Here is a 23,504-nt window from a genome sequence, read left to right on the forward strand (position 1 = left end):
AGCTAGCTGCTGTTGAGCGTTGCCTGTTGCTGATGCCAGCTGCCTGCATGACCAGTGTTGGTAAAAACTAGCACTCTGTCGCTGCAGCCTGCTATCCTGTGGTGGTGAAGCTGCTGATTACCATTATCGCCGCTACAGCGCGAACTGTGGTTCAGTACGCTTGAGGAGCCGTGCAGCCGTCCTCTGCGAAGACATCCAGCCCAGCTGCCCGCGGACGCTGTCACCCCTCCTTCCTCCAGACGCGCTGAGAGAAGCCGCTGCATTTCTCGTGCAGAGAAATCCAGTCCCGGCGCTTCCGGTTTACCCTCGCGGGTGACTGGGATATCGAGAGAGACCCCTGAAGGAGATACCAATCCTCCATCATTCTATTCAGAGGTATGGTGTTGACTAAACCCTTAGAAGAGAATTCTTGAAACAAACCTTGGCAAAACCAACTTAACTTAAGCTACTTACTTACTCCCCCTTCTCACGTGTTAGGCTTAGGTCAGGCACACCGGGGTAGGCTTAGTTAGAAGCACCAGTTGAGTATGTTAGCCTAATGTATATATGACTGTATATATGTTTTATTACTTTTAAACCATTGTATGGCTAAGAAACCATATCAATGCTTTTACAGTTCTATTTCGCAATTCTTATCTTACTGTACGTACTTTTTATAATAACAGTTATTGCAATTGTGGCAATACATTTCTCTTGTACGAGAAGAAAGACTGTTCAATAAATGTTAACCTTTATTGATACACGCCCGTCTCTCTATTCTCTACATATTGTGAAAGTAAACTGCACCAGACTGACTGAGTGAAATCTATGTCTATTGTTTCACACGACCCTAGAGATCGACTCTTGATCTGAGGAGCAAAGTTGTCATGTTGCACGGTTGTTGGAAAACTGAATCCCTTCTTGTCTGTGCCAAGGAAGCTGATCACTTCCAATGCAGAGAAGAAAGTTTCCAGTGACCTCTGAGCTAGTTGGTAACACAACCCAATTAAGTTTAGCATAGTCAGTGGAGGCCTGGAATATAGCCAGTTCCACGTCGATACTACTGTTTATGTTATTCCAATGCGCAGGGCCTAGTGGGAAACTAGGAACTACACTACAGAGGCAGTAGGAAGCTGTATCACCAGTCTTGGGGGTAGTTTGTGGATGAATGTTGTGATGCACTGGAGGATTGGGTGACGGGTAGCACAGCAAACAATTTTGAAGGGCAGTTCAATCTGATTGTCAAAGAGCACATGTTCTATTGTTTATTTCCAGGGCAACTCCAACACCTGTTGGAGTGTGAGTTCTTTGATCCCAGGGAGCTTGTACTGGAGGCAGACCTCTGGGTGAGTGCCAGAGGGTCTGTAAAGGAATTTGGGAGTGACCCTAAAGGGAGTGGCTCAGGTATTTCTCAACTGAGGGTGGTGGGAAAGGTTCTTAGCAGCCCAGATAGGTCCCGGTGTAGTGGGGGTGTAGGGGCTCACGTCCTGTCTCTGCGGAGGGGTGAAAATGGGATGTGTCCCAAGGTGCCCAAAACCCAGTCCCAGGGCCTGGAGAATTCCCTAATAGAACACCAGGTTGAGAGCCTAGGCTGTACTGGAAGACCATTCATTGAGGGGGATCTCCTAGTGTCCGAAAGACTTGGAAGGGTGTCTGTAAGTAGCATTCCACCAGTTCTGGTGTCTGGCGGTGCCACTCCTAGGTGGAGGGTGCAGAAGTCCAGATGGAGGGGTGAGAGGGGGATGCGGTCCCCAGTGGGAGAACCAGTGGGTCAGGGACCAGCCATAATGGCTAAGCCTTCTAGGAGTGACCATCAGGACACTGCTTCTTTTTTCTAGGATCTTTACGCACTGTTAGATGGGCAGGGGTTGGGAGATCAGCGCCAGGCAGACTGTCAAGCAACACATGAGATATGTGTTACACTTGTGGGGGGGTGGTCATGCATGCTCCCCAAGAAGTCCTGGCTTGCCGGGCAAGTGCTCAGCCACAGGGTGTTGTCCCTAGGTTGCGAGGACAGGTCAAAGAGGTAATGTCTGACCCGGAGGGAAGGACATATGTAAGTAGTGTCCCTACCATTTTGTCTTCTGGGGGTATCATTCCAGGTGGGAGGGTGCAGAACTCTGGAAGGGGGTGCAGGGAAGGAGTCCTCACCTCTGGCCCCAGTTTAACCTGAGAGTGTAATCCCGGGTTGGGAGACCAGTTGCAGGGTCAAGGTCTTGAACTAGTGGGTGAATTGTGTGGGAGGGCTGATTCCAACGCCCTGACAGTTTTATGTTCTGAAGATGCCTCTCCTAGGAGGAGATTGCAGAACCCCAGAAGGAGGGGTAGGAGGAGGAGAGCCTTGCCCGTGACCTCTGGTCAGAGTGAGGGTGAAGACCCTGGTTTGAGGGATCAGTGGCAGTATAGGACTGCACTGATGAGAAGTAGAGTGGAGAATGGAAACTATGTATCTGGGGCTACTACCCCCCAGTTTGTGGGATTGCAAGGACCAGAGACATCTGGATGGCCTATTGCCCGGTCCTGGCCAAGGACAGCCTAGGGTTCCCAGTGGGGTAGCTTAGTTGGTCATGGGAGCTTAGACAGAGGGAACCATATGGGTTCAGAGGGGTGTAGAACTGGAGTGTGCCCCTGAATTTGCGGGCCCACGTCCATGTTCTGTCGCCCCAAGCAGGGAAGCCCATCAAGGTATTAATAGTCTACCCTGGCTTTAAGCTGGAAAGGGGTTGGGTTGGACTTGGCCTTTTCAGCAGGGTCTTTGGAGAACATTTTGCCTTCCTCCCTTATTTTTGGTGACCTGATATTGGTGGTTTTAGGACTCTTATCACTGCTGTTAAGTGCTAAAGCGCATGTGCTCTCTATGGTAAGATTGGTCTACACCTGTTTGGCATATTTAATGTACCTGTCAGTCCCTTTTACAGTGGTATCTCATATACCCAGGGCCAGTAAATTAAATGCTACTGGTGGGCTTGCAGGGCTGCATGCACCACCCACCAAAGTAGCCTTTCAAACCTATCTCAGGCCTCTTTCACTGCAGGGCCTGCACGTGCAGTTTACTGCTGCTGTGACGTGGCTCATAATGTGGTTGCCACGTATGTTACTCCACTTTTACTGCAGGTAGGACCTAGCTATAGACAGGGTCTGGTGTAGGTAAAAGGTAGGACATGTGCCTTAACTGTGTGGTATGTCCTGGTAGTGACAAACAGCCTATTTGGTTTCTCACTGCTGTGAGGCTGCCCTCTTATAGGGATGCATTAGGGAGTCCCTGATATGTGCTTCAGTGGAAATTCCTGACATGAGAGGGGTAGCGTGATCAAGTTTGGTATGTTTGAAATAGTGGTGATAAATGCTGTGTATTGGTGTTCGTGGATTTATTATCACTATTTTAGAAATGCCACTTTTAGAATTACAAAAAGAACAATTGATGGACAGAATGCAGAACAAAGTCATACATTCACCCCAGTACAGAGATATGGGCCTAAATCCATCGTTTTTTTGCTCACCATGCCATTCCAGTTTGGACCCAGCCATGTGCAAATCAGTCTTGACCCTGCTCCCAATGGGAAGAGTCCAGCCCAAACTGCAAGTCCAGGACCTCCCTGGACCGGAAACAAGCATCCTAGGACCGGGCTTTCAGCCCTCATCAACCAGGATAGCTTGACTCCAGTGGCATGGACAATAGATGGACATAATGCAGAACAATGCCTTAAATTCACTCCAATAGAGAGATCTGGGCCTATATCCATTGTTTTTTTGCTCACTATGCCATTCCAGTTTGGACCCAGTCATATGCAAATCAGCCTTGACCCTGCTGGCAATGGGAACAGTCAAGCCTGAGCTGCCAGGCCAGAAAATGTGGAAAAAGAGATCAAAATGGTGAATTTTACAGTACATTTTTCATTACATATTCAACTACAAAGCCCGGCTCTGGGTCTTACTGCAGATCATGGATAGCCCTTAGTGCACATGCATGATCATTGTATATGCTGAGAGGAGGGACAAAAACATTACAGCTTCCTATGAGAGTTCGAGACAGGATTGTGCGTTCTCCAGAGCCATGCAGGGGACTTTCTCTAGCCCAGCAAGCAAAAAACCCACCTTTTTGTGCAAGCCTGATTTTTTTTGTTACTCATTGTACGAGTAAGTCTTCTTTTAGTTTTTTTTACATTACTGCAACTGTGTCATTTTGATTCTAGTGGATATGGTTTAGGAAGAAAATGTCTTGAGGAAACTGTCAAACTAGATGCGTTACATGGCTACACGTGCTGCGACGTTCATTGCACAATTATAGATACTGGTTGCACACAATGTACCTGGAAAGCGGATGGTAGACATGAGGCCCGTGCAATAAACATGCATCGAAAAAGTCCTGATTTTCATGTATATGACCAGGCTCCCGGAGCCTCATATGACGCACAAGACTCGTCAATTTCACAAGCATTGCAAATATAAAAACACTTTTCTAAACTGTCTCAAAACTTCCCATGTGTAGCAATCAAATCCCCAAAAGCATGCTTTTACCTCGCTTTGCATCTGTGCTCACAGACTTTCGCTAAAATCCACTATCCAAGAGCAACACTTAAATCTTCTGCTGGGCACACATTTTTTCACATATTAAATCGAAGGCACAGATGTACATTTTCCACAGGGTCGCGGTCCTTTTATGCTAGCCTGCCAGTGTTTCGCCTTCCAGCTCCGAGCACATACCAAACCCTTTTGCAAGCTTTCTTTTTTACCCCTAATTGCACTTAAATGCCTTAAAGGCAATTTTCAAAGCACCTACTTGACACAATGAGAGGGTTGTTTTTGTCAGACTTGACTTCTCTCTGGCAAGTCAGCACACACCAAAAGTGTTTCAGCTTTTAACAAATAAAATAAGTTCCAATTGAAATGGAAATGGCTTGCCACAGCCAGTGCAGAGCCCCTCGTTGTATTCCCTATGTAAGTACCACGTGATATGGGGAGACACCAAATACCAAATAATGACACCCCTCCCTGAAATGGGTCAGGGCCACAGTAGCGGGTAGTTACATAAGTAGGAGAACGAAGCAGCCTGCATTACCTTCGTTCTCAACTTCTCCTCCTTTAATCGCGGCCCGGCCACCCACACCATGAAGTTGTGCTGCGTGCACTAAATAATTTTTTTTAATCACGATGATTGTCACGGTCCCTGACGGTGACAATCATCATAATAAAAAATATATATATAGTGCTGCGAGGGTGCGTAACTCAAGCCACCTGACCTTGTCCTCGCTCCGCCCTGCTCACAATCAAATCCACACTGCGCAGATTAGAACCGGGCCGGGGCCTATACCTTTTGCATTGTTTTAAATGTAATCCCGACCCGTTTGCGACACCCGCTCAATGCCCACTGCCCATGATGATTCATTGCTGAGTGGAAGGACAAATTCACCTGCTACGGGCGGCAGACGACAGGGCCCAGTGGGCTAGAAATAATTAAATTATGGCCGCAACATTGCCTCCAGCCTCTCTGTCTCTGGGATGGGATGGCAGGCAGTCACATGCACTTGCGCGAACCCCAATGCGCATGTGGCATGCAGGGAACCACCAGCCCCACCCTAAGGGTGAACTGCAGTATGAAGAGTGGTGCGCAGAGGTGGCGGCAGAGGAGACATCTGCGCACTGCACAGCAGCACCTCCTCTGCTACTGATTATTGAATTCACAAGGCTGCTGCACCGGGTCACAGACGGTGTGCACCACTGCAGTTGTGCTTTTTTTTCCCCACACCGCGGAGCGGAGACACGAAAGAGACTGAGGAGTAGTAGTCGAGGTCAGACAGACAATCAGACTACTGTGACTCTCTCTGACTCACGTCACGGCCCGAAACAAAACTGGCCCCCAGTGTAAGAACCGGCCCACACCCCATCCAGCCTACTGGGGGATTGCCTGGTGCCCGGAATCACCAGTCTGGGCCTGGTCTGGCGGTGGAGTGACAGGGGCTGGAGAGGTGCAATGGCTCCAGAGAGTCTGGATGAGTCTGCGCTAGGTTGAATAGACCTGGTCTGCATTTGGAGTGGTGGGAGGAGTAGCACCTGCACCTGAATAGGGATGTGCCTGCCTTCCACAATGATGGCTAAGCCCCCCTGTGGTGTGTCTGGAGCCAGGACCTGCCCTAACTATGGAGGTGGTGGTGCTCTTGAAAAGGTATTTTAAAGTGCCCCAGAACTAGTTTGAACTGGGCTCAGACCCCTGTGCCAGTGGGGAGAACAAAGACACTTGGTACTATAAATATTGGGGCTGTGATCCCATGTCTGAGAACTGAACTGACTTGGATGTGGAGGAACACTGCCAGGAGGAACCGCAATGGGACTCAGCCCCCGCCTGTTAGAGGGTTGAAGGGACTTCCCTCTGTCAAGGGGCCCTGCATTCTGGCCTGCCTGTGCCCTGTTCTCTGCACCTCAGTGCTGGGGAGATCATAGTGCAGGGGCTCGCTTTCTAAAGGAGTGGGCTTGCACAGGGCTGATTTGGGGTGGAGCGCTTTTTGGCCCTGCAGTGTGGGCAGCGCCACCCCCCTCCTCTGTGGTATGAGCCCCAGGTGTGGGCTCACACTGCCCTGAAGTGTGTGCAGCTCTTCATTGTTTTTGCACTCCAAAGTGCTGTGCCCTGCAGCCAGGTTTGTCCTGTAATCCTGCAAAGAAGGAATCCTGACACTGGGATTCCTCTCTGCTGCCTGGTTGGGGGTGGGGCATTGATCAAGGAAGCCTTATCCTGGACGGGGCTCCCGTGCGGAAGGAGGAGAGCCCTGCGGGTTTCCTTAGCCAGGTTGTGGCAGGCCACATTCCCCTGAGAAACCGAGAGCAGCGAGGACATTCTCGCCACGAGGAGCAGTGTAACCGTGCTGACCAAGGACGTGCCTATCGCTCCTCGTAGGCGGAGTGGCGCCTGTGTCAGAAGTAGTTGGTCCTGACTGGGGAGCGGGTGAGTGCCCTTTCTCTACTTCCCTCCTTCTGGGGCCACATACCACTGCACCACCCGAGCGCGGACAGCTGGATGCTTTGCTCCTGTTTGGGGAACCTCAGATACGGGTGGTACAGGTCCCATTGGCCTGAACAGAGGGGCGAAGCCCTGACCAAACCGCAACTTGATTTAGCAGCTGTGCCACATATCTGTAGGCAGCTGCCTTGTGCCTTCGGGCATTTCTTGTGGAACGTACCACATTTCCTAACAGGCGACGAGGAGGCCGCAGCAGTGAACATGCCTTTTAGTTAAATCATGGCCACTGCAGTTATGGGTTTGATGTGATTATAATATGTGCACACTAATAACGTTTGATATGATGCACTGCTGATGGTGTTTTTACCATACCATACTGAGTTATTGCCTTATGCCGGATGCGGTTGTAATGTGTGCACTCCACCAGGGTTATGTGCTGTAATGATGATTAGGCATAAGAGGGGCATGATGTGTTATGGAAATGATGCACTGCTGATTATATTTTATGCGTAAAGTTGGTGTGCTAAGTGCACCCTTACCAGTAGTTACTGGTTGTCCTCACTAACTGTGGATTGTGATGATTATGACAGTGGCCCGAATGGCCTGGTGATTTATGCAAATACCTGTAAATACATGACAAGTGCCTGGTGGCACAGTGTATATATGTGATATGTTCTAAAGTGTTTTATGACTAATACAAAGGCTATTTTTATATAACTCTGTGTTGAGTTTCTTTTGTGGTGTGCCTAGTGTGTCGCTGCCGTGTGAGTGTGTTGTGCAAAAACAGTTTACAACGTGCCTCTGGGATAAGCCTTACTGCTCTGCCAAGGAGGACAGCATGTTTGAAAAAAGAAACCCAATGATGATGCAGTCACGTCTTTGAACAAGGGGGAGAACCAAGATATACACCTCACAGCCTGTGTACGTGATTGAGGTTTTTTTTTAGAAAGACGGAAAGCACATTAAACCCTTGTTAATCAGGTGCAAGTGATCCTTCTCCCCCTTTTTGATATTGCATACTACCACAAGGAAGTCGAATGGATCACTATCTCTTCCTTTTCCCCCTTTTTGATTAGATATGCTCTGCCAAGCTACCAAGGGGGGAACAGGTGTTATCTTCAGCGTGTAACTTCCTTGCCCTGACTAGAGTGGTGGTTTCTGCCTGGCTTAGGTGCATGCCCTAGCCAACCAGAAATCCCATTTCAAACACACATGTTCATTACTGTGGCACATTAAAAAACTCTCTGCATCACACACAGAACATTTTATGCTCCCCTCAAAATGGAAAATTGTGATGAATTTCTCACACATATCTGGAAGAAAAGTTGACTGCTAACAAACAACTTCCACAAAATTCCCCTACCAATCCTTCCCCTTTGTAATATTCCCACACTCAGAGCACTTTGTCACCCATCACGGGTCAGGAATTTACCTCTTCATAAAACAACTAAGACAAACAAGTTGCTTTTGGGACTCTACACCAGACAAAATATTTAAAGCTAATTTTTAAATCTTTCAAGATATTTGGTTCAATTTGTATGTCTCACTAGATCAAACATTATTCCCAACCATCTTTAAGACCAGCCTACTCACCCTCATAATCAAAAAGCCTACGCTTTAAACCATTCAAACATAAAATTACCAACCTATTTCTAACTTGTCATTGTGACAAAAAGTCATAGAAAAATCAGTGGCCAACCAACTAACCAACACAACCTCCCTCTCAGCATCAAAACCCTAACCTTAAAGGTGCTGGACATATTTCACATACTGGACAAGGGAAACTCTTGCCTTAAGGTGCTGCTTGACCCATCAGCGGTCATTGGCACAGTTGATCATGGTAGACTGCTTCAGATAATGCAATATCCCATGGGCTGTCATGACAAGATCCTATAAGGTCAGAGCCAGACTGTGACATCAAGAGCTGCCCAGGCAAAAAATGCTTAAACCACCTTCTCCCTTCCTCTCATTGCTTTGTCTCCGTTCCATCCACTCATTCTCTCTTTCTTCTCCACTCCTCTCTTTTTCCACTCTGATAGCTGGCTCTCTCTCCATTTTTTTACTACCTCCTCTTCATCTCTCTCTCACTCTCTTTGAGCACCCAGTGCTAGCTGCAATTAAACTCAAGAAGTGAGGGAAAGTCACACTGGCACCAGCCCTGAGCTTTCAAAACCGGTTTCCAGTGGCACCAGTCCACTGGGAAAATGCCCAATGGAATAAATGGGGCCAGCCCAGTCCTGTCTAAGGTGGTTCAAATCCTTCCTGACCAACAGACCCCAATTAGTGAAGTTTGGAGACCATACTTCTACCACCACCAAAATTATTTGTGGTGTCCCTCGGAGATTAATTATATTGCTGACATTGTTCAAATTGTACATGGAGCCATTAGGCCTAATGATAACAATCCTCAGGCATAGCATATACCAATATGCAGAGGACACCCTATTATTCTTAAAAACGATTGAAGATATCACCACTGGATGCAGGAGAACTCCCGTCTCTTAAATTCCCACAAAACATAATTCCTCTCTCTTTCAAAATTGTATCCTGTTAGATTTGGGGCCTGTTTTCGGTAATACGATGCCCTCTCTGCCCCTGGGCTTCCTTCCGCCGAACTTGGAGGTGCCTCGATTGTTGTTTCCAAGGCCGGGCCGGGGAACTTCAGGCACCTGCCCAGGTGTCTTAGCTCACAGGCCCAACAACGCTGGCCTCACTTCCGGGTTCGACTCTCCCATTCTAAGCAGGGCCCGGCCCGGTTCCTGGGTGACCTGTGACCTGGAGGGGAAACCTGTCTTGTGACTACCGAGGAGGAGCCTTGCTGCCCGTGAATCCCCGTGGTGGTGGATTGAGGATACGAGGAGACGCCTTGCCGCACCCGCTGCGCGGGTGCCGCTTCGTCGTTTTGAACTGGTGCAGACCGTCGTGGGAAAGGCGCTGTGTGTTGTAGGGTGAGAAGGGCTGCGAGCGGGCTGCTTTGAACGCCGCAGGGACTCAAACTACCAGGAGTCCCTGCGTGACCTCCAACACCTGGTCCGCGTTCGCCGCTCAGCCCTGCCCCCTACTCCTCGCACAGTGAAAACTCCCCTGTGCTCCCTTCTACTTGGGAAACCTGTCTTGTTACTCCTGAGGAGGAGCCTTGCTACCCGTGAATCCCCGTGGTGGTGGATTGAGGATACGAGGAGATGCCTTGCCGCACCCGCTACGCGGGTGCCGCTTCGTCGTTTTGAACTGGTGCTGACCGTCGTGGGAAAGGCGCTGTGTGTTGTAGGGTGAGAAGGGCTGCGAGCGGGCTGCTTTGAACGCCGCAGGGACTCAAACTACCAGGAGTCCCTGCGTGACCTCCAACACCTGGTCCGCGTTCGCCGCTCAGCCCCGCCCCCTACTCATCGCGTGCTCTTCATAACTGACAACGCTCACCGCGTCGCGGGAGCGCCCGGGGCGAAGCCCGGGCAAAGGGCGGGCCCTCTACGGCCCTCATCGGCCAGAAGAGACTGGACTGGGCCAGTAACCCTGGACTAAAAGTGCCGAGGTACTCATAATTGCTACTTTGTTGTTCCATAAGTCGTCAGTGGGCGGGTAGTGTGTATAGATCTTGCTGACTTCATTGTATTCACTGTATTGTATTGTATTGTATTTATATTTGTAGAGCGCAAATTGCTGCCCTGAGGCGTCCAAGCGCTGATGATAGCCAGAACCAGCCGGAAAACACAGGGGGGAAACAAGGTTAGAGGGGTGAATTAAAAAGGAAGGTTTTAAGCTGTTTACGGAATGAGCAGGGTTTCTCTGTCATACAAAGGTGCCCGCATCTACAGAGACGTTCATTTCGAAAAACTCATTATAAATAGTATGGAGATGCGTGAGACAAGAAGTAGGGCAGCAGCGGGGGGGAAGAAACTAACAGGCACGCTAGATGACTTTATTGTAAGAACAAATACACTGATAGACGAGGGGATTTCTTTAATGGAAAGAAGGGTATCGCAGGACTTAGCTGCCGCAAAACGGTCTTCTATGGGCCATTTTGCTAATGTACGGAGCCCTAATACACAAGAGAGTAATAAATTATCTATGGATGTGACTAGCACAGCTGCCTCTCAACCCCTTAACCTTACTCAGACTCCCCTAGTGCATACTTTACCATCCCCACAGGCATCAACTAGTGTCTTGATACATATAGCAGCCTCACCCAAAGATAAAAATGTGGTGCTACAGGGGATAAAGGAAGGGGCAATTCCTAAAAAAGGAGCTAACCAAAATAAGCCTATTAAAGGACATGGTAAAGAACTATCTAAAGATACAAGTAACATACCTAATGCCATTGATACTGATTTACAGGGAGAAGACATCCTGCCCCCTAACATATTGCCCCTAGCTATTTTAGATGACACTATCTTGGATGACTCAATGGCCGATTTAATCACCAATAGCACTAGAGATAGCTCCTCGGAGGAAAGCGTTAATACTAGTAGGGGAAAAGAGAGTACAATGCTATATATGCTGGAGACCTTAATGAAAACTATATTAGCTGGAGACCTTAATGAAAACTCTATTAACCCCTTTGACAGAATTTCTCAAGGAGATTGAAAAACAAATTCAAGACCTAAAGAGAGACACTCACACGCAGTTTGAGAATCTGGACAAACGGATAGCCCACTTAAGCACGCCCAAGGCCAAAGCTATAGCAACAACATCTAATAATCTTGGCCCCACATTGGCAAAGGTTGTTCCAAATAGTACCCCATCGAGTATAATTAATCCCAAAAAAGGGAAACCCCCCAATAAACAGCTATTAAAAACTCAATCAGCACCTAAAAGCTCAACCCCACCTGTCAAGGAAGTATCAGCACCACAAACTCCTGTCCAACCACCTGATAAAGGCCAACCAGCTAAAACCGACGTACGTAGAAGTATAAATTTACCTCCAAGAGCATCACCATATGTCGTGGTTTTAACTGGGGTCCCGGAATTGGGTGCACAATCCACGGAAACCAATGGGGCACTCGTAAATAAGACTATCCATTGGCTAAATGACAACTACCCTCTCCCGCCAGCTATCAAAAGCAATATTTTAATGGTAGAAAGGGTACCATGGATTGGGTATAACAGAAAAAGGGCACATGGTGATTGTGTGGTGATAACTTTTGAAAATCCGCGCACTGCGGAGTACATCACAACGAGGGCCCGAGAAACAATGGCTTGTCCATTGTGGCCAGGGCATTACCCTACTTCTACTCCCACGGGGAACATCCGGATAACAGATGGAGCTGGACTAGGAACAGCCGTTATCCAAGGGGCGGAAATGGTCCAGGATATGACAGGAATCAGCATAATACTCAATGGGGAGGGGTGAATGAAGATGGGTGGACGGTGGTGAAACGTAGGGAAAGGATTCCTCATTTCTTCCCGCAAAGGCACGATCCAGGCTGGTTTGGACATCAGCAATTCCCTCCTCCACCTATTCCATGCTACAATCGCTTTGACTGTTTCGAAATGGTGGATTGACTCCCAGAGGCTGTAGACGTCTCTAAGTCACCTATTTCTGTAAGCCTGGGGGACATTAATTCATCAGGGCATGATGTGTTACACGAAACTCGAGTGGAGCCAATGATAACACAAGGGATGCTGGGTGGCCATGCAGGGGTTGCTGTAGAGGTGACGCCTAAAAGAGACTTCTGCAAGGTGGTCTATTGGAATGTGGCAGGGATTAAACAAAAAATGTACAATCCTTCCTGGGATGACGTAATTACTGGCGTAGCCATCTTAGCCCTACAAGAAACTTGGGCAATTGCACCAATACACTTAAATTTTCAAAAGGAGAAAGTAGATCTGCCCCGTATTTAATCAGGTATCGGCTCAATTAGAGTCCAAATTCTTCAAAAGTCACCCATTTTAGCGCTCACCAATTAGTCAAGGCCATATACAATTTAGACAGAAGCACTTTTATAGAAAATAGATCATTTTTATTCTTATTTACTGCATATATTTTTGTATATAACACAAATGTACAAAATCATTTTGAGAATTTTTTTCCCCACGATTATAGGGTAAAAACATATATAAATATATATACAACCCGGCAACCTTCCAACATTCAAACTAAAACAAATTCATACATCACAGTCAGTCATACTCATACAGGGCTCATTCATACATTCTACTCAGATAGGATTTGAGTTGAATTGCTCTGAAAACATCCTGAATATTGCTCTCAGCCATAGACCGGGGATAGATGGTAATATGTTCAGGGTAGATGGTTTCAACGCCGACGCGCGTTTCGGTGCCAGGCCCCAAGATAGGCCGCACCTTCGTCAGGGCAGAGAAGGGGAAGGAGGGGTTGTACTCAACAGTAGAATTAATACTTCTGGTATCCAGGCACTCTGTAGAAAAAACACATCTTTTAGTATAGTGTTAAACCCCCATTCAAAACCACATTTTATGTTAATATATTCAGTGCTAATCACCTAATAGCTAATCACAGTGAACGATCCACAAGTACGAGAGACACTAATTGGTTATCCTCATCATTTTCCTTTTTGCACAGTTGTCAGTGAATCAATACATAGGGGAGCTAGTCCCATAATTCTTCAATACATATAGTAATAATATCATACATAGGGGGCATTGGTGAGCTCGAGAAATGGGTGACATACAGGATAGGGCTAAAAAACAGTTAATTAAAGAAAAGCATTCTGGAAATCTTAAATACCCATGCAGTGGACCCTCACACACACGTTAGTTCACCTGTTGCATTCCAATTGTACAGTCAGCTTTTACTCATATGAGCATTCATTCATTCATATATCTTTTGTGTATATACATATACACACTTACGTAGTCCATCACAGGAGGCCTGGTTTTTCAGAAACTAGATCTTTTAGCAAGTTTCTAAACCCCATTGCACATCGCATTTATTTATTTATGGAGGGCACTACCTGGCATTAAAGCGTAAATCAGCGTATCGCATTCCTTTCAACCATGTTTCTAAGCTCCAAAGCATATAGCATTTATCTATATAACGTTATAATGTTACCTGGCGTCCACATACACCTCAGCGTGTAGTCTACTGTTAGAAAAATAAAGACCAATCTTTTTCAATGGGTGGCACGTTTTCGGCGCCTTCCTGAAGTCCTACACAAAAGGAGATTATCTTTTCTTAGACTCAGGTTTGCCGTATATTTTAGCCACTATTTTCTTAGATTTAAAGAGCTCCCTTCTTACCTAAAAAGATGTTTAAGTGGGCAAGAAGCGGGGAATATAAAGACAGGTTCGGGTCGATGGTCGCGTTCTGCCTAAAAACAAAAAGATCAGTTAAGATACCTCTCCTTTCCGATGCTGGGAGAGAGAGCTTAGGAGACCAGAGGTCAAGGGTTACCTTCTAGATAGCGTTTAGTGGTTTAAAAGATGGCATTGCTTTTCATCCTCAATGAACCCAGGTGCTCTGGCAATAAGCAGTTCATACTCAGCATCCGCGTTCTGTTAAAAGAGACAGCCCAAACGGCAATTTCACCAGGAGGTGCCGTCAGAATCTGCCGGGAAAAATGCGCAAATAGAGATTAGCTTAAAAGCTGCGCGGTGCCACGTAAATGCGTGCAGAAAGATAATTTTAAAAAACCGGGCTACTCACTGCACTCAGGCATTTACAGAATACATAAGTGACACACCTTCAGAGAACTTGAACTAGTTTAGATTTCAAGCGTTTAACCAAAGAGAGCTTCAGCGCGAGGTACTTACATGGGCGGTGCGGTAGAGATTCCTCTTCGTATCACATCCGGCAGCCGGTGGACGTAAACTCAGCCCCCTGCTTCCGCCTTTTAAAAGGTGGAATCAATACCTAACGTTTTTCAGGTGTGTTCAAACATTGAGCGGTGCATGCAAATTGGAAAATCTGGGTCGGATTCCTGGTATTACACAAAACCCGCGATGGAGTGTGCCAATCCAAATCATATTTTTGGGTAGACAGCAGGGTCCAATTGAATCGTATTTTTGCACGTGCCGGCAACATTTAAATCCTAAATTCGCTACACTTCGGATTATAATTAAGATTTTACTTCGGATTGTAATAAAGATTTTTTTGCTCAGTGTTATAGGTTGCAGGCAGGATATTACACAATACTGAGGAGACAAGCGGGATCAGTAAATCGCGTTTTCCCATGGGCATGCCTCATTCAGGCCTGTGTTCACTGCATCCAATAAAAAGATCCAGAAGACCTCCCTCTTTTTCCGAATGCAGGTAGTATTCTTGCCTGGGACTTCTCGGATCTTTTCTAAGATGGACCATCTTAGATCATCTTCGGTGTGTTTCATTTTGATCCAGTGGGCAACGAGGGGAGCACCCTGCCTTTCATTTCGAACGTTACCTTTATGCTCACCCACTCTGGTTCTGCATTCCCGACTAGTTTCGCCCACATATGGCATTCCGCAGGGGCAGATGATCACATAAATTATGTTGGATGATCGGCAATTGCTCATAGAGTTTAGTTTTATCTGGCGATGTCCAATGTTGATAGAATCGCCCAAAATAGCATTAGGGCATATATGGCAACTGCCACATCGATGGTTTCCTTTTACCGGCGGTAGGCCGAACATGCCTGATTGTTTAGGGCCAACTTGGCTTCGAACTGCACCCTGAACAAGATGATTTCTCAAATTCTTGTTACGCCGAAAGGCAAAGATCGGTTTGGCGAGAATTCCTTCTCCCTCATGGCCATTCAAAATATGCCACTGAGAATTTATGGCTTGGCGGATTTTATCATTCACCGTAGAGTGGTTGGTGATGCAGACCAGTCTGTCTAGTTCACCTTTTGTTTGTGTCTGGAACATACTTTCACGGTTAAAATACCTGGCCCTCTTGAAGGACTCCTTGATTAGACGATGGGGGTACCCTCGTTTCATGAGTTTGACTTTCAGAAGGTCGGATTGTTCTAAAAAGTCACTCATCCGGGAGCAATTTCGTCTTAGTCGTAAGAACTGGCTGAAAGGGATAGAGTCCCGTTGACAGCGAGGGTGGTAGCTTCCATACTCTAGGAGCGTGTTTTTGGCGGTGGGTTTAATGTACAGTGACACATATAGGCATTCGCCATTGTGTCTTACCCATACGTCCAAAAACTCAACTTGTGTGTTGCTAGCCTTGGCAGTAAGTTTGATATGTTCATCTGCTAGATTAATCCATTTAATGAATTCATCTAAAGAGTCCTGGTCGCCACTCCAGATGAAAAAGATGTCATCTATGAAGCGCGACCAGGCTCTCACATTTTCCGAGAACGGGGCCATTTCGTTGTAGATGTTTTTATTTTCGAATTGACCCATGTATAGACAAGCTATACTCGGTGCGCATGACGCCCCCATGCTCACCCCCTTAACCTGGTGGTAGAACTGTTGGTTAAATTCAAAGTAGTTTTCGTTCAACACAATTTTGGAAAATTCGATAAGAAGCTGGGCATTGGGTAAGGCATCTTCCTTCAGAAGCAGTTCTTCCAAGACCATAATAGCTCCTTCCTGTGGAATATTCGAATATAATGATTCCACGTCCATGGTAACCATAAACTCTTTGTCCGGATCGAATACACAGTTTTCCATCTTTCCAATAAAATCGCCCGTGTCCCTGATGTATGATTTAAGTTTACATACTAGGGGTTTTAAGAACTTGTCAATGTATTTGGACAGCGGTTCTGTAGCAGATCCAATAGTAGAAACAATTGGACGCATGGGCGGATTGGTTTGGCTTTTGTGCACTTTGGGGAGCCCATATATGATGGGCATTCTTGTATGAGTGGGGGTAAGAAACTCTGTATATACACAAAAGATATATGAATGAATGAATGCTCATATGAGTAAAAGCTGACTGTACAATTGGAATGCAACAGGTGAACTAACGTGTGTGTGAGGGTCCACTGCATGGATATTTAAGATTTCCAGAATGCTTTTCTTTAATTAACTGTTTGTTTTTTAGCCCTATCCTGTATGTCACCCATTTCTCGAGCTCACCAATGCCCCCTATGTATGATATTATTACTATATGTATTGAAGAATTATGGGACTAGCTCCCCTATGTATTGATTCACTGACAACTGTGCAAAAAGGAAAATGATGAGGATAACCAATTAGTGTCTCTCGTACTTGTGGATCGTTCACTGTGATTAGCTATTAGGTGATTAGCACTGAATATATTAACATAAAATGTGGTTTTGAATGGGGGTTTAACACTATACTAAAAGATGTGTTTTTTCTACAGAGTGCCTGGATACCAGAAGTATTAATTCTACTGTTGAGTACAACCCCTCCTTCCCCTTCTCTGCCCTGACGAAGGTGCGGCCTATCTTGGGGCCTGGCACCGAAACGCGCGTCGGCGTTGAAACCATCTACCCTGAACATATTACCATCTATCCCCGGTCTATGGCTGAGAGCAATATTCAGGATGTTTTCAGAGCAATTCAACTCAAATCCTATCTGAGTAGAATGTATGAATGAGCCCTGTATGAGTATGACTGACTGTGATGTATGAATTTGTTTTAGTTTGAATGTTGGAAGGTTGCCGGGTTGTATATATATTTATATATGTTTTTACCCTATAATCGTGGGGAAAAAAATTCTCAAAATGATTTTGTACATTTGTGTTATATACAAAAATATATGCAGTAAATAAGAATAAAAATGATCTATTTTCTATAAAAGTGCTTCTGTCTAAATTGTATATGGCCTTGACTAATTGGTGAGCGCTAAAATGGGTGACTTTTGAAGAATTTGGACTCTAATTGAGCCGATACCTGATTAAATACGGGGCAGATCTACTTTCTCCTTTTGAAAATTGTGTTTTTCCCCCGCAGATCTGCCTCACATCCTATCTCGGGGGGCCCCTCACTCTGTGAACTATTTGATACCAATACACTTAAATGGCTAGAAAATCTATTTTACCCCTGCAGTGGGTGGTTCACATGGAAGGCCCAAGGGAGGACTGACAACGTATATATCTAACCTGTTAGTATATGATAGGATTTCTTTTTCCCATGGATCCAGCTACTATCAGAAAATAGTGATAGATACAAGGAAGGGTCTAAGGATTGTCTTTTTAAATTTCCATAATAACCTACCTAGTAGCATGATAAAGGAAGTACTTGCCATGATTAGTGAAGATATACAAACTGAAATTGATAAAAAAGGGGTGAAGTAATGATACTATGGGGGGGTGATTTTAATTGCTCATTGTGTAGAAAGGGTCAAAAGGGTATATGTGGCCTGATGTTGGAACAGGATGTTAATTTAACGCATTTAGAACATACCCTATTTGGAGACCTAGTCAATGAGATGATTTTTAACTATGACTTTGGGTTTACGAATGAGATAGCCCACCTCCCCACGCTATTTGCTCCAACCTTTGTGGGACGGGGGGCTTTGTCTATTATCGATTTTAGCTTTTGTACAAATAGCTCTGCTGGAAGACTGACCACCTCTAGCTTAATGGATGTGGCACTGAGTGATCACTTCCCACAGGTAGTAGAAATGGAGAACTTATTTGTCTCATCTCAAAATGTACCAAGCTCCAAGTATATGGCACAGGATGTGCAGTTAGGTGCCCACAATGGATATACTCTCAAATGGAGCAAAGTGGTCCCGGACGATTTTCTGTCCAAAGTGGTGAATAAGTGTATGAATAGTTTTTTGATCTGCCTGGATGAAAATGCAGAGAGTAATGACATTTTAGCGCATTTTCAAATTATTGCTGCTACAATTAAGGAGGTTTTGTGGATCACACGTAAACATTGCTTAAAAACTAATAAGAAATGGTTTGATAAGAAGTGTACTAAAGCCTTAACAAATCTTAAACATGCGATCCATCAGAGACCACGGGATGTAACTCTAATCAGAGAACTAAGGAAGACCTACAATACTGTACTGAAAGACAGGAAGGTTGTGATAAAAAGGGAGGCTTGGGATGAACTCTGTTCGGCGTCACAATCGAAGGATCAGGCTGCTTTTTGGAGGGTCATAAATACTCCGCTCCTTTACGATAATAAAGCACGCATGGAAATTGCCATTACAGAAGATGAATGGGTGGTCCATTTCTCCACCCTTTACATGACTGTTGAACCGGCGCTCGATACAGGCCCTGATCCAATGCTGGAAAATATGAATCTATCAAAAGAGTTGGTCGTGACCCTCCCTGAAGTCCTGGCAAGTCTGTAGGCAACTAAGGGGGGCAAGGCGGCTGGGCCCGATGGCATACCAGCTGACCTTTATAAGGCTAATACTGATCTATGGGGGCCAATAATGGTCCAGTTTTTTAATGTTGCCTTGGCGAAAGGCCTAATCCCTACCTGGTTTACATCAATTATTGTTCAGATTTTTAAGAAAGGAGACAGGCAGAATTGAACATGTTATAGGCCGATTTCTTTATTAGATTCCTCCATAAAAATTCTTGGGAGAGTAGTTTTAGCTAAGCTGCAATGCTGGGCAGAAGAAAATGGGGTGATAAGTGATTTTCAGTACGGATTCCAAAGGGGTTTGGGGACCGTTGAGCAACGGTTAAACCTATTTATTTTGCAACAGAAGTATATAAGGGTTAAAAAACAAAGCCTATACCTCACTTTTGTCAACTTATCGTCGGCTTTTGACTGTGTGTCCCACAACAAGTTGTGGGAAATAATGGTTGAACTGGGGGTAGATAAAGCTATTATATGCTTTTTGAGAGATTTATATTCTGGTGCCACTGCAACGGTACGGTACGGTAAAGAAGGTGAATGTAGCAGACATTTTGGGATAGGCCGTGGTGTACGCCAAGGGTGCCTCTTAGCGCCATTTTTATTTTTAATCTACATAAACGGCCTGGAGCATCACCTCGTGCAGGAGGGCAGGGATATGCCTATGGTGGGAAGGAGACCTTTCCCTGCACTACTGTACGCGGACGACGCAGTACTGATGGCACGCACCCCAATGGCACTTCAAACTTTGGTTGAATCCTTTAATAGTTTTATGCTTAGCTTGGACTTGAAAATCATCTGCTCCAAGACATTTTCTATGTATTGCGGGACAAGAACACGTAGGCATTTGAAGCCTATTTTTATAAATTCTAAACCCCTAGAGCAGACCTCTACTTTCCCGTATTTGGGCATCTTGTTCCATGACAGTGGCTCGTGGACTAGTGCTATTAATGCCAGAACACTGTTGTTTTCTAAAACTGTAATGGCTTTTCAGTGTTTCCTAAAAAAGTTGGGGAAAAAACGCATAAGGCAAATACTAACCATCTATAATGCCACCTGTATAGCGGTAGCTACATACGGTTCTGGATTATGGGGTTATTCAAATGTCAGTTCAATTCAAACCGTGGAAAATAAGTTTTTACGGCACATTTTGTCCATTCCAGAAAGTACTGCAACTTTTATATGTCACGCTGAATTAGGTTTGGTGTATATTACTGACACAATTAAGATCCAGCCTATTCTTCTTTGGCATAGGGTTTGGACAAGTGATGATTGTGTGGTCAACCGGGCTATTTTAAAGGACGTTCTAGCACTTGATAAGATTAATAATTTTAAATGGATATGTTATGTCAGAAATTTTCTTGAAGAACTAAGCTGTATTCAATACTTTGAGGATCCATTATCTATGGTACACATTTCAAGAAGTGGATTAAAAAACTTATGTATCGATCACCTCAAGGAACAAAGACGACTAGAGGAGGTGAAAAAAAAGACTGTCCTCGCCCACCAGTCGATCATAACCGGAGTGAAACTACAGCCATATTTATCTTTATACATGTCCAATCATGAACGTTTCCTTTTAACCCGGTTCAGACTTAACATTGTTTTTAGGTTACTATCCTTCCCGGAGATGAACTGTTGGTTGAAAGACTTGTGCCTTACCCATGCGACGATGTGTCCCCTTAATCCGATATTCATATTTTATTTTTTTGTAAATTTTATACCCACTATCGTAGGAACCTTATCATCCCAATCCTTAAAGATGTAAATGTACATAGATGCCGCCTAGCATTTTTAGAGCTTCAAAAAATGGATAGTGTTTTTATGGTAGCGTCACTCTCCGAATTTCTTAAATTGGTTTTTAATTGTCGTAAAACCCTTTGTATGAATTAATTCTTATGCTGTATTTATGTTCTTTTTTAATATGTCATTTCTGCTGTGATTTTAAATAATGATCATCTGACCCATTGTAAACTGTATTTTACATGCTACTTTCATGGTTATTTTCTGTTTTAACCGAATAAAGTACTTTTGAACCTTGATTTGGGGTCTCTAGTTGGCACAGGTAGGTACTTGTGACAAATAGGGACCCTTGCCTCTATTTAGGGTAAGGTGGTACACTCCTAAAATAACCCCTGCTCACCCCCTTGATAGCTTGGCACGAACAGACAGGCTTATCTCAGAGGCAGGGTGTAAAGCATTTGTGGCCACATACAGTAACCAAGTGACAACACTACAGATGGGTACCACACAAGGTTTTATGTCAAAAATAAGTATACTTTATATAAATTTAACACAAGACCATAAACGACAAAAATACACATACTGTTACTTTAAAATGGTAGTTCTAGATTAGGTCAGTTCAGTTCTTAAGATGAGACACTTTGCGTCAATGTACCTTACGATGCGTTGTGCTTCGACGACAAGCAATGTTGCAGCGATGGAAATGCGGCAATGTTCCGGTGCAAAGAAATAAAGAAGTGAAGATCTTTCAGATGCGGCACGATTCTCTAATGATGCGAGAAGTTCTCGGTTCGATGCGTTGACTGCAGCGGCGACACCCTTGTTCAGCGATGAGACGGCAACAGCCTCGACTGCGACACTCTTCTCCGACATTTGCGAGAAGCTTCCGCATGATGCGTCAACTACAGCGGCGATATCCTTGTTCAGAAATGCGACAGCAGCAGCTCCGACGGCGGCGCGCCTCTCCGGGGATGCAAGGCGCTTTCTTCGATGCAGTGCAATGTGACAGCTACAGCGGTAACACCCTTGTTCACAAGTGCAACGGCAGCAACAGCGACGGCGACATGCTTCTTCCTCATTGCAAGACACTTCTCTCGATGCGGTGCAATACGACAGCTTCAGTGGTGACACCCTTGTTCAGAAGTGCGACGGCAGCAGAAGAGATGGCGACATGCTTCCTCTTCATTGCGAGACGCTTCTCTCGATGCGGTGCAATACGAGAGATCCAGCGGCGACACCCTTGTTCAGAAGTGCGATGGCAGAAGAAGAGATGGCGACATGCTTCCTCTTCGTTGCGAGACGCTTCTCTCGATGCGGTGCAATACGACAGATCCAGCGGTGACACCCTTGTTCAGAGATGCACGGCAGCAGCAGTGACGGTGTCACGATTCTTCCTCGTTGAGTCGCGCTTCCAGCTCCTTGCAGCAGGCAGTCCCGCAGAAGGCCCCAAAACAGCAGCAGGCACTTCCAAAGAACTCTGGGGAGCTGGGTGTTGAAGGCTGTTGTCTCTGAGACTTCAGCATGAGGCAAGCTCTTTTCCAAGCCCTTGGAGATCCTTCACAAGTTGAAAATAAAGTACACAAAGTTCCTTTCTCCTTCCTTTGGCAGTCAGGCAACCACTGCAGGCCAATTCCCCAAGCAGCACTTCAGCTTAGGGATAGTCTCTCCTCAGTTTCTTCAGGTTCTTCTCCTCAGCAAAGGGTTCTTCTTGTAGTCCAAAAGTGATCTAATTTCTTGGGATCAGGGTCCCAATATGTATACCCCAAAATCCTTTGTCCTCTGAGGGCAGAGGGGCCTTTGCCTAGTCAAAACCAGTTATGGAGCATTCTGTTTACATGACTCCTTCTTTCCTTTCACAGTGCAGGGCAGAAACATCAGACACCCCACAGGAGGTGGAGCCAGCATTGTGGAGGGAAAGCACAGCCCTGGAGCACATTGTTGACAGGATTCCTCCTCTTCTTTCACCTTGCAGGGCAGAGACTTCAACCACACCCCAGGAGGTGGAGCCAGCATTGTGGAAGGCAGGCATAGGCCTATTCAAGGTTCAGGTGCAAAACAGCAGACTGTGCCTTAGCACCCGTCAAAGTTGTTCTAAATTAGACTGCTAAACTACTTCAACTTGCAGGAAGATACAACCACATCATTCCATACTCTGCATCCTTCACTGGCTATTCACCATAACCAAAATAACTTTTATAATTTGCTGCTTTGTATACAGAGCCATAAGTGAAAATACCCTATACTTCTGAGTTGACCTACTCAATATTCTGTGATGGCTCAAGGGCTCTTAGAAGTCACAATCCCTCGCTCTTCAATTCTCCCATATCCGGACATTTATAGCATGGAACTTTTCTCTGGTGCAGCCACTACATTCTACGACACATTACCCCCACCCCGTTTCAAGACTCTGACCCCATTCTCAATCTTCTAAAACCATCTTAAGGCTCACCTCTTCAGGCAATTCCTAGATCAAGCTTAATAAAATGATCACTGAGGTATTGAATAATTTCAAAATTCAAATCTCTTAATGCACTCCCTGTCTCGATGTAATTATGTTAACATTGTTGAAAGGCATTATATATATATATATATATATATATATATATATATATATATATATATATATATATATATATATA

General features: G+C 45.4%; 1 long non-coding RNA gene across 1 annotated transcript; it reads right to left on the reverse strand.

The window, feature by feature from the left end:
* Positions 1–12,870: 12,870 nt before the first annotated feature.
* Positions 12,871–14,716, reverse strand: LOC147685263 (uncharacterized). Its single transcript, XR_015300428.1, has 5 exons — positions 14,660–14,716; positions 14,301–14,454; positions 14,147–14,217; positions 13,959–14,056; positions 12,871–13,305 (listed from the first exon to the last, which is right to left on the reverse strand). It is a non-coding gene; the product is annotated as an uncharacterized LOC147685263 (long non-coding RNA).
* Positions 14,717–23,504: the final 8,788 nt, after the last annotated feature.

Source organism: Lissotriton vulgaris, chromosome 10, assembly GCF_964263255.1.
Source record: "Lissotriton vulgaris chromosome 10, aLisVul1.2, whole genome shotgun sequence".
Taxonomy (NCBI): Eukaryota; Metazoa; Chordata; class Amphibia; order Caudata; family Salamandridae; genus Lissotriton; species Lissotriton vulgaris.